Genomic DNA, 10,366 nt, shown 5'->3' on the forward strand with positions numbered 1-10,366 from the left:
TATCTTCCTGTTGGCTTGCTCTCTTTATCATTATGTAGTGACCTTCTTTATCCCTTTAAGCCTTTGCTTTAAAGTCTATTTTGTCTGATGTAAGTATTGCTACCTTAGCTTTTCTTTTTTCATTTCTATTTGCATGAAATATTTTTTTCCATCCCTTTACTTTCAGTCTATACGCATCTTTTGTTTTGAGGTATGTCTCTTGTAGACAGCATATGTATGGGTCCTGTTTTCTTACCCACACAGTTATCCTATCTCTTTTGATTGGAGCATTGAATCCATTTACATTTAAGGTTATTATTGATATGTAGTTGTTTATTGCCATTTTATTCTTTAAATCTGCGTTCCTTTTTTACTAGATTTTGTTCCCCCCTTTGTTCTGTTTCAGCAGGCCTCTGAACACTTCTTGTAGCATTGGTTTGGTTATAATAAATTCCTTGAGGGTTTTTTTTGTCTGGAAAGCTTTTTATTTCTTCTTCAATTTTAAATGATAGCCATGCTGGATAGAGAAGTCTTGGTTGTAGGTTCTTGTTTTGCATTACTTTGAATATTTTTTGCCATTTCCTTCTGCCCTCTAGTGTTTCTGTTGAGAAGTCAGATATCATTCTTATGGAGGCTACTCTGTAGGTAATAGACAGCTTTCCTCTTACAGTTTTTAGTATTTTTTCTTTATCTGTTAATTTTTGTATTTTAATTGTGATGTGTCTTGATGTTGGCCTCTTTGGGTTCATTCTTAATGGAACTCTTTGTGCTTCTTGAACTTGTGTGACTTTTTCTTTCATTAATTAGGGAAGTTTTCAAATATGATTTCTTCAATCAGATTCTCTATTCCTTTTTCTTTCTCTTCTTCTTCAGGAACCCCTATGATATTGATGTAATTTCTTTCATGTTGTCATAGGGCAATGTTAAAATTTCTCAGACTTTTTGAGTGTCTTTTCTTTTAGTAGCTCTGCTTCCATGCTTTAATTTATCTTGTCCTCTAACTGGCTGATTGGATCCTCAGCTTCTTCCATCCTACTTTTGATTCATTCTAGTGTGGTCTTAATTTCTGATATTGTATTTGTCATTTCTGACTGATTCTTTTTTATTATTTCAATGTTCTTTTTTATACTTGCTATTTCTTTATTTAGGTGCTCTTTATGTCCATCCATTGTTACTCTAAGATTTTTGAGCATCTTAACAGCCATTATTTTAAACTTTGCATCTAGTAAATTGGTTATTTCCATCTCATTCAGATCTTTCTCTGGGGATTTACTTGTTGGTTCATTTGGTTTGCATTTCTCTGCCTTTTCATTTTTTCTGTGTATAAGAAGGGTGTGGCCACAGCAGTCCAATGGGTATGGCCTCTGTGTTAACTAGGTGTGGTCTGTCTGCAGGCCCGCCACCCCCTCTGCTTCTACCTTGGGCATTTGGGCATGGGTGTTTGTGGTGCTGGCCTGCTGCAGCTGTTGCTGCAGCTTTGCTTTACCTCCGTGGGTGGGACTGCATTTGTATGCCTGGGCTGCAAGCCTTAACCAGCCTGGCCTCTGCACTGCCCCTTAGGTTGGTACTGCACTCTTGCACCTGGGCTGCAAGGCCTGGCTGGCCCCGGCCTTCTTCCAGCCTTTGTGGGTGGGACTGAGTTCACGCATTTGGGCTGCAAGCCCTGGCTGGCCCCCTGCCTCTTCCCTGCCCTTGCAGGCAGGACTGTGCTTCTGCCTCTGGGCTGCAAGCCTTGGCTGGCCCCTGACCTTCACTCTGGCCCTATAGGTGGGACTGTGCTCATGCTCCCGGGGCCACAAGCCTCAGCTGGTTCCAGGGGAGAGCTATGCTCCTTTGCCCAGCAAAGTCTCAGCTAGTTCCCTGGCTTTCTCTGTGTTCCTGTGGGCAGGACTGCAGGCAGGACCACTCTCATGTGCCTGGCCTGCAGCTGCAGGTTGGACTACATTTGTATGCCCCTATTGCAGCTGCAGCCAGCCCCCGGCCTCACCCCTGCTGGATGGGACTGCACGTCCTGCCGGGCCTCAGTCACAGCCAGCCTGGCTTCTACCCTTGTGGGTGGGACTGCACTTGAACCCAGGCCTCAGCCACTGCCAGCTCTCAGCTTCCGCCTCCACCGACTGGACCACCTTTCTGCGTCCAGCCACCAATCACCCTCTGGTGAGCACTCAGCAGTGTGGGGATGGTGATGCAGCTCAAATCTTAGCACTCAGTACTGCATCCCTAATGGCTTCCTGCTTCTAAGTGATTCTTTGCTCTGACTGAAGCAGATTCTTTGCTTTTGTTTGGCTGGCGACCTGCTTCCCTTTGCTGGTATTGCTGGTTGCAGGAAAAATATTCACTTTAGATTTGGGGAGTGACTCAGCCCAGAGGTTAGGGTGGCTGTCCCTCAAAGTGTTCTCCTTGTGCCTCCTAGATTACTCTCTCTTCCTGCTATTTCGGTTCTCTCAACTCTCCCCGTCTCCCCTAGCCCCAGGTGAGTGGTTGTGGAAGGAGTTTTCTGTGCAACCCTTTAAGATGAATCCTGGGTCTGAGAAATCTGTCTCTTTCTCACAAATAGTATCCCGGCTTATTTCGCAGCTAAATACTGTCTGTTCGCCTTTTTCTAGGCTCTGGGGCTGCAGGCTGGGGTTTCCTTCCTGGGGCCCAGGACCTTCCCCTCTTTGCTAAACTCCCCTCTCACCACTCGAATCCCTCTGGGCTGCTGCTTGCTCCTGGGAGTGGGGCAGCCCTCTCCGCGTTTCTGCTTTCTCTACCAGTCTCAGTGTGGCTTTTTCACTGTGGTCACTTTATTTTATTTTATTTTTTATTTTTCTGAAGCTGGAAACAGGGAGGCAGTCAGACTCCTGCATGCGCCCGACCGGGATCCACCCAGCACGCCCACCAGGAGGCAATGCTCTGCCCCTCCGGAGCATTGCTCTGTCGCGACTAGAGCCACTCTAGTGCCTGGAGCAGAGGCCAAGGAGCCATCCCCAGCGCCCAGGCCATCTTTTTGCTGCAATGGAGCCTCGGCTGCAGGAGGGGAAGAGAGAGGAAGGAGGTGGGGTGGAGAAGCAAATGGACGTTTCTCCTTTGTGCCCTGTCCGGGAATCGAACCCAGGACTCTTACATGCCAGGCCGACGCTCTACCACTGAGCCAACCGGCCAGGGCCATTTCACTGTGGTCACTTTAAACAGTGACCTTGGTTAAAGAGTCCTCTTAGTTTAGTCCAAAGTTGGTTTTTCCAGGTAATTGTTCTTAAAATTAAGTTGTAATCCACTTTGATTCTGGGAGGTAGAAGTTGGTCTGTCTGCCTACTCCATCACCATCTTGCTGCCACCCTGCATTATTGTTTTGGAAAACAGTTTGATTATATAATATCTTAAGTTTAAAACGTGTGCATACTTAATAATGAGCATTTTAAATCTTAGGAATTCATTTTAAGGATATAATCATTGCTTATACTAGTAAAAAATATAGACAATCTAAATATTTAGAATAAAAATAACTGATTATTTGATGTGAAAGAACTAACTCAGTACTTGTCAAGCTTATTTATCCAAGTGGATAACAAACATACCAATGTACAAAGGTTAGTTACTTTCAATTGTTTGTGGATCTGACTAGTGGATTTCAGTGGCGCTCTTTGGTAGTATTCAGTCTTGTTACCTTAGAGTTAGAGCATTATTTACAAACTTTACAGTACCAATAACAACAATGATCTATCCTTCCCATGTAATCTAATCTTTTCATGAGGAAAAACAAGTTCATCTGCTGATGGAAACAAAAAAAGAGTGGAAATGGCCCCACTTTGGAAAGAAAGAAGAGAGAGGCATATATATATATATTTTTTTATAATTTTATTTTTTTAATGGGGTGACATCAATAAATCAGGATACATATATTCAAAGATAACAAGTCCAGGTTATCTTGTCGTTCAATTATGTTGTATACTCACCACCCAAAGTCAGATTGTCCTCCGTCACCCTCTATCTTGTTCTCTCTGTGCCCCTCCCCCTCCCCCTTTCCCTCTCCCATTCCCCCCTCCCACCCATAACCACCACACTCTTATCAATGTCTCTTAGTTTCAGTATTATGTCCCACCTACGTATGGAATAATACAGTTCCTGTTTTTTTCTGATTTACTTATTTCGCTTCGTATCATGTTATCAAGATCCCACCATTTTGCTGTAAATGTTCCGATGTCATCATTTCTTATGGCTGAGTAGTATTCCATAGTGTATATGTGCCACATCTTCTTTATCCAGTCATCTATTGGCAGGCTTTTTGGTTGTTTCCATGTCCTGGCCACTGTGAACAATGCTGCAATAAACATGGGGCTGCATGTGTCTTTACGTATCAATGTTGAGAGAGGCATATTATGCTGAATTTCTTTTTAAAGTTTTGGAAATTTAACTGGATTTAAAGTCATAGTTTGAATGTTAACTAGAGTGTTAACTGGATTTACAAATGGCTATAAAGGCCTGAAATGTAGATGTGTTTTTCTGTATATGATATATATATATATTTATAAATATATATATATATTTTCTGTATATGATATGTATATATATATATATATATATTTGGTTGGAGATCACCCAACTTTGCTAGGTAACTAAATAACTTCAAGGATTTACCATTGTTCAATTATACTCACATTTAAAGCAGTTTAAATTTAGCTCATCACCATATATAAACAGATCATTAAAATAAAAGCCTTCACTTCATTTGGAGAAGGCAAGAAATAATTGGCCATTGTAAAAAAGCTTTCTTCTTTTCTTAAATTTGAAACTATGACTTTTGTTTTGACAGTCAATCTGAATTTTTTTTTTAACTTAAAATGTTTTTTTTTCTAATTTTTTACCTATAAAAGGAACTATTTAAGGTTTTCAAAAATTTTTTATTTTTAGCATTCCAAATACAGGATCAGTGGTTAATATATTATACTTATATATGCTTTGAAACTAGTAGAAGGCCCCCAGTATGCCTTCCAACGTTGGATATGCTAGATTAATCTGCACTCACCTGAGAAATACAATAATGTCCTAAACAGAGTGCATTATAGTCATTCAGTCTGTAATGTACAGAACAATAATCACTTATTTGATTTTTAAGAGAGCAAAGCCTTGAGTCCTTTTAAATCATTTCCTTTCATCCCTCAGCAATTTTTCTTCTAGAGTCAATTAGTACTTTTGCTTGACAAGGGATTAATGAGGGTAATTTCTTTCTAAAATTCTTCTGCAAGGTTGGCTGTGTTACTGGCACAGGCCAGGATTTGTGTTGTCTGTTCTCCTTTGTTTGCCAGTTTCACGAGAAACAGCAATGGAGTAGATATAAGAGCATCTTTAATTCAAATTTCATCAACTTGATAAGGCCAGGGACTCCTCTCCAAAAAAACTGCCTTAACAGTGTTGGTTTACTGGTTAGTCATATGTATCTTTTGGAAGGATAGTAACTCATTTTAGAGCATGCAGTTAGTCACATAGCAGGGTGTGGGAGATAGGAGTCCAGTTTGCAGAGACACCTCCCTGGAATGTCCTTCTGACACTGGCACAGGTCTATGTGGTGTCCTTGATGTTGCTCTGGAATCCCTGGGGTCTGGTACCTCTGGGAACTTTCTACAAGAGAACCACCTGTATTTCTTAGGCAACAAAGTAAAGATTAAGGTTTGTAAACTAAACTTATAATTAGTCTATAGGCCTTAACTTTTCACATTAAATCCTGTGACTAGGCTTTTACAAACAACCAGAGTGATTTAAACACCCTAATTGTCAGATTCCTCCCCAATGTAATCTTTCCCTAACATTCCTGAAAAGGTAAACTTTTTGCTGTATTCCAAAGTAAAATCCAGGGAGTTACTAAGAGAGAATAGCAAACAGATAAACTAACCCATATGTATCTCCTATTCATTACAATAAAATAGCTACTATTATCAAAGCTACATTTCTCATTTGGGGGCTGTGCTACAGCTCTTAGCATGGCATTCTTTTTTTATTTATTAATTTATTTAAAAAAATTGAATGTTGTTTGTTATGCAGTCAGATGTAAGATTTTGATCAATAGAGTAAAACTAAAAATGAAAGGTTTTGTTAGAGCAAAGGTCAAGATGGTTAGGCAAATTTTATCTTTATTGGACTCACAACAATTTCTTGTGTATTCTAATCATTATATCTTTTAGAAAAATGATGTCATTGTATTTGTAAAATACATCACAGAGATGTTAAAATTCAATACAAAAAATTCAAAAAATACAAGAAGTGTCCCAAATTTTACCACTCTGAAATAATGATTGAGTTAACATTAAGTAATTACAATTTCATATTTCTTTCTATGTATTGTAATGAAAGAAGGTTAGACAGAAATAATACACTGCTCACAAAAATTAGGGGGTATATCGCCCTGGCCGGTTGGCTCAGCGGTAGAGCGTCGGCCTAGCGTGCGGAGGACCCGGGTTCGATTCCCAGCCAGGGCACACAGGAGAAGCGCCCATTTGCTTCTCCACCCCTCCGCCACGCTTTCCTCTCTGTCTCTCTCTTCCCCTCCCGCAGCCAAGGCTCCATTGGAGCAGAGATGGCCCGGGCACTGGGGATGGCTCGGTGGCCTCTGCCTCAGGCGCTAGAGTGGCTCTGGTCGCAATATGGCGACGCCCAGGATAGGCAGAGCATCGCCCCTGGTGGGCGTGCCGGGTGGATCCCGGTCGGGCGCATGCGGGAGTCTGTCTGACTGTCTCTCCCCGTTTCCAGCTTCAGAAAAATGAAAAAATGAAAAGAAAAAAAAAAAAAATTAGGGGGTATATCAAAATGTTTATGAAGTGATAAAAAAAGAAACATTTGATTTTTTTTTATTAAACAAGAACATCAGAAAAGCAAATGATGAGTCAAAGAAAGTTTTTTGATTATGTAAATGAGATGCAAAACCAACTTTTATTTTATTGTTGAAAATGCACTATACAAAAGATTTTAAGTACTGGAGTATCTGCACATTTCCTAATCCCCTAATTTTTGTAAACAGTATAGTTTTATAAAAGTGATATAATGAAATTTATGCTATTAAACAATAAAATTAACTTTAATATGATTTGAATTTAATAAAAGAAAATGAAACTGGTAAACTAAAGGAATAACTAAATTTAGTCTTCATTACAGGGGTTATTAGTTCACAAAGAAGATCTGTTAAATTACACACACACAAATTATGAGAAATATTAAGATTGTGTTATATTGTTAAATTTTATATCATTTATATATCTTTGAAATCTATATTCTATGACAACTTAGCTGGGTCTAAAAGTCTTAGTTTATATTTGTTTACTTTGGAAATTTGTAAACATCATTGCTATATTATTTTAGACATTGCACATCCTTTGGAGAATCATGAGGTCTGCTTAATTTTTATTCTTTTAAGTAGCTCATTACTTCCCCCATACCTTAATGTCTCAAATATTTCTTGTGCTGGAAATTCAGCATAATTTAGGACCTAAACCATAAAGATCACTGCTATATATTTTATATGAATTTTTTTGTGGAATTTTCCCTTCTACTTATAAATTTATGTTTTTCTTTAGTTAATGAAAAAATAATGATTATATATACTTATATTTAAATAATTTTCCTGTGCCATTTATGTTTAACACTTCAGAAAGGCTCAATGTATTGAATCATCATTTTTTCTTGCATTCCCCCTGAGCTGATGATCATTTTTCTAATTATATTTATTTTCTGTCATTTTCCTCTATATTTTCTGTGATTAGATAATCTTAATTTTTTTGTTTGTTTGTTTTTTTGTAGCAGAGACAGAAAGAATCAGAGAGAGGGACAGATAGACAGGAAGGGAGAGACATGAGAAACATCAATTCCTCGTTGAGGCTCCTTAGTTGTTCATTGAATGCTTTTTCATATGTGCCTTGACCAGGGGGCTACAGCAGACTAAGTGACCCTTTGCTCGAGCCAGTGACCTTGGGCTCAAGCTGGTGAGCCTTGCTCAAACCAGATTAGCCCACGCTCAAGCTGGTGACCTTGGGGTCTCAAACCTGGGTCCTCCACATCCCAGTCCGACACTCTATCCACTGCACCACCGCCTGCTCAGGCCAGATAATCTTAATTTTAGTCTGTCATTTACTTAGCTAACTTTCACTCAAATAACCTGCCAAAGTAACTGATGCTCCTCATATCATCTGTAAAATACACTGACTGATGCTGTGACCAGTGACTAGTCAGTTTTCTTTAGTGTACCCACGTATTTCTGCTTTCATTAACTGTGTTGGGTGCTCCTCAAGATTAAACTGTGTTTGTTCCCAAAGGTATTTTTGCCCAATTTGGAAGTTATGATTCCATTATTTGATTCAAAATTTTAAACTGTCTGTAATAATGTATGATAAGGAAAACGAATATTACTATAAAATGTAATTTGGATGTTTCTGAAAATTTGTTACAGGCAAATCCCTGGGGGAAAAAAAAGCTTGCTTTTAAATCTGGTGTGATTGAGACAGCAATAGAAGAAAGAAAACAAACTGATAAATTTCTTGAGAGATTGTACAGTCATTTTGCTTCACAGTTGTTTTAAAGTTTTTGTCCTTCATTGAAAACTATCAATGAGGGAAAAATTGAAGAGAAACTAATCTGTATAGCCATACTGGAAAGAAAAAAAAAATCCATGACTCTACATCAAAATATTGGCAAATAAATATACATTTTTATGCTTTAAAGTAAAATAAAAGTATGTGTATATGATAAACTATATCTGCACTTCTGAAAAACATAGAATTAAAATGTATATATTCTTAAAGAATTTTCTTCTTTAGCTCAATGTTGTATTTATAAGATTCTTCCATTGTTGGATATAAATGACGTTTCTTTGTTTTTATTATTTTGTAGAATCCCACTGAATCACTATCTATTCATTAGCTTCTTGTTCCCTCAGCAAGTTTGTTTTCTCTATTTTTTTTTCAGTTCCTGTGTGATTATGGCCATTTTTTCTTCCTTGTCTGCTTTTCTCCTAGACTGGAGAGAACAAAGTCAAGATTTTTAACTGTTTATCTTGCTCTACTGAGAACATGCGGTGACAGAGAGAATTGTGAACATTTGATGACTTTTCTTAAATTATTCCTAGAGTAAAATCTTTTTAATCTGCTTCCCCCTTATTTTTTTCAATGAAGATGAGGAAAGGGGTTGGAGATTGTTAATAAAGATGCTTAGAATTTTGTTTATCCACTGTTTTTCTGGGATCAATTTTGGGTTGGTGTGATGAGAACAGGGATAGGAGTAGACAATTATATAAGGATCAAAGTCTGTGGCATGAAGTTTGCCTTGTTTTTCTTTTTTTCTTGTTGGTGCCTTATGTTTGTTGCTTCTCCTTTTTGAAATAAACAATGAACATTGTAAAATTTGAGAGACCGTGATTCTCAATCCAGTTTTACTTTTCCTCTTTAGTAGGATATTTTCCTTGAGCGTTTCTTATATGACAAATCCCTGATTATCTTAGTTGCTTCTCATACATCTAAAATTTAAATCTTTGTTATTTATATAATGAAAACTTTAATATCAAATTATCAGACCATTACTGTGAACCTTCTGTTATCAACCATAGCTGAAAAGTTAGGATCATATGATCTTTTAATTAAGAAAATAGCTTTAAAAATTCCAAATGACTGTTTTGATCATGTCCATTAACCTTAATTGAGAATTTATGTTCCATATAAATGATTTGTAATAAGAAAATATAATAATAGTTACCTGGTACTTGCTGTGTGCCTTTGACTATGCTTTCATGTTGATATCCTTCATTTTATTAAATTCTCATGTAAACTTGAAGACACAGGCCCTAATGTAAAGATTAAGGCTGAAGCTTAGGGAGAAGTAACTGTTCCAGGGTCATTATGTGTGACCAAGTTTGGCTCCTAGACTGGGCTCCTAATGACTCTGCTATGTATGTACCTCCTTCAGTTTTAATTTTAGTGGTTAGTCAACTTTCTTCATACATTAAACTTTTTGAAATCCTGGTCAAAGAGCAAATAAGTTCAGCTCTTAAAGAGTTCAAGTAATAAGTGTTTGCTTTGGTAGCACATATACTCAAATTGGGACAATACAGAATTGATTAGCATGGCCCCTGTGCAAGGATGACACATATTTGTGAAGCATTCCATATTTTTTTTAACGGGAAAAAATTATTCAAGTAATAAAACGGAAGTGTTTTAGAGCTAAAAAATTCCATCATTACTTAGAATTTTCTTTATGGGAGGTTAAGTAGTAAATAGCCCAGATCTTGCCTTAACTGGTGCATATACAGGAGACATTTTCTATGACATTAAGTCACTTTCTTTGGTTGGAGAGGCCCACTGAATCTGATCTATGCTATCCATTGTCTCCTTGTCCAGAGGAGAGAGTCTAAGAGTCCTCTAAGTTACTTTTT

General features: G+C 37.9%; 1 non-coding gene across 1 annotated transcript; it reads left to right on the top strand.

Annotated features, from left to right (window-relative positions):
• Positions 1 to 10,001: 10,001 nt before the first annotated feature.
• LOC136307103 (U6 spliceosomal RNA) lies at positions 10,002 to 10,106 on the top strand. The gene has a single exon (XR_010725793.1). It is a non-coding gene; the product is annotated as a U6 spliceosomal RNA (small nuclear RNA).
• The last annotated feature ends 260 nt before the right edge of the window (positions 10,107 to 10,366 follow it).

Source organism: Saccopteryx bilineata, chromosome 5 (assembly GCF_036850765.1).
Source record: "Saccopteryx bilineata isolate mSacBil1 chromosome 5, mSacBil1_pri_phased_curated, whole genome shotgun sequence".
In the NCBI taxonomy this organism is placed as follows: Eukaryota; Metazoa; Chordata; class Mammalia; order Chiroptera; family Emballonuridae; genus Saccopteryx; species Saccopteryx bilineata.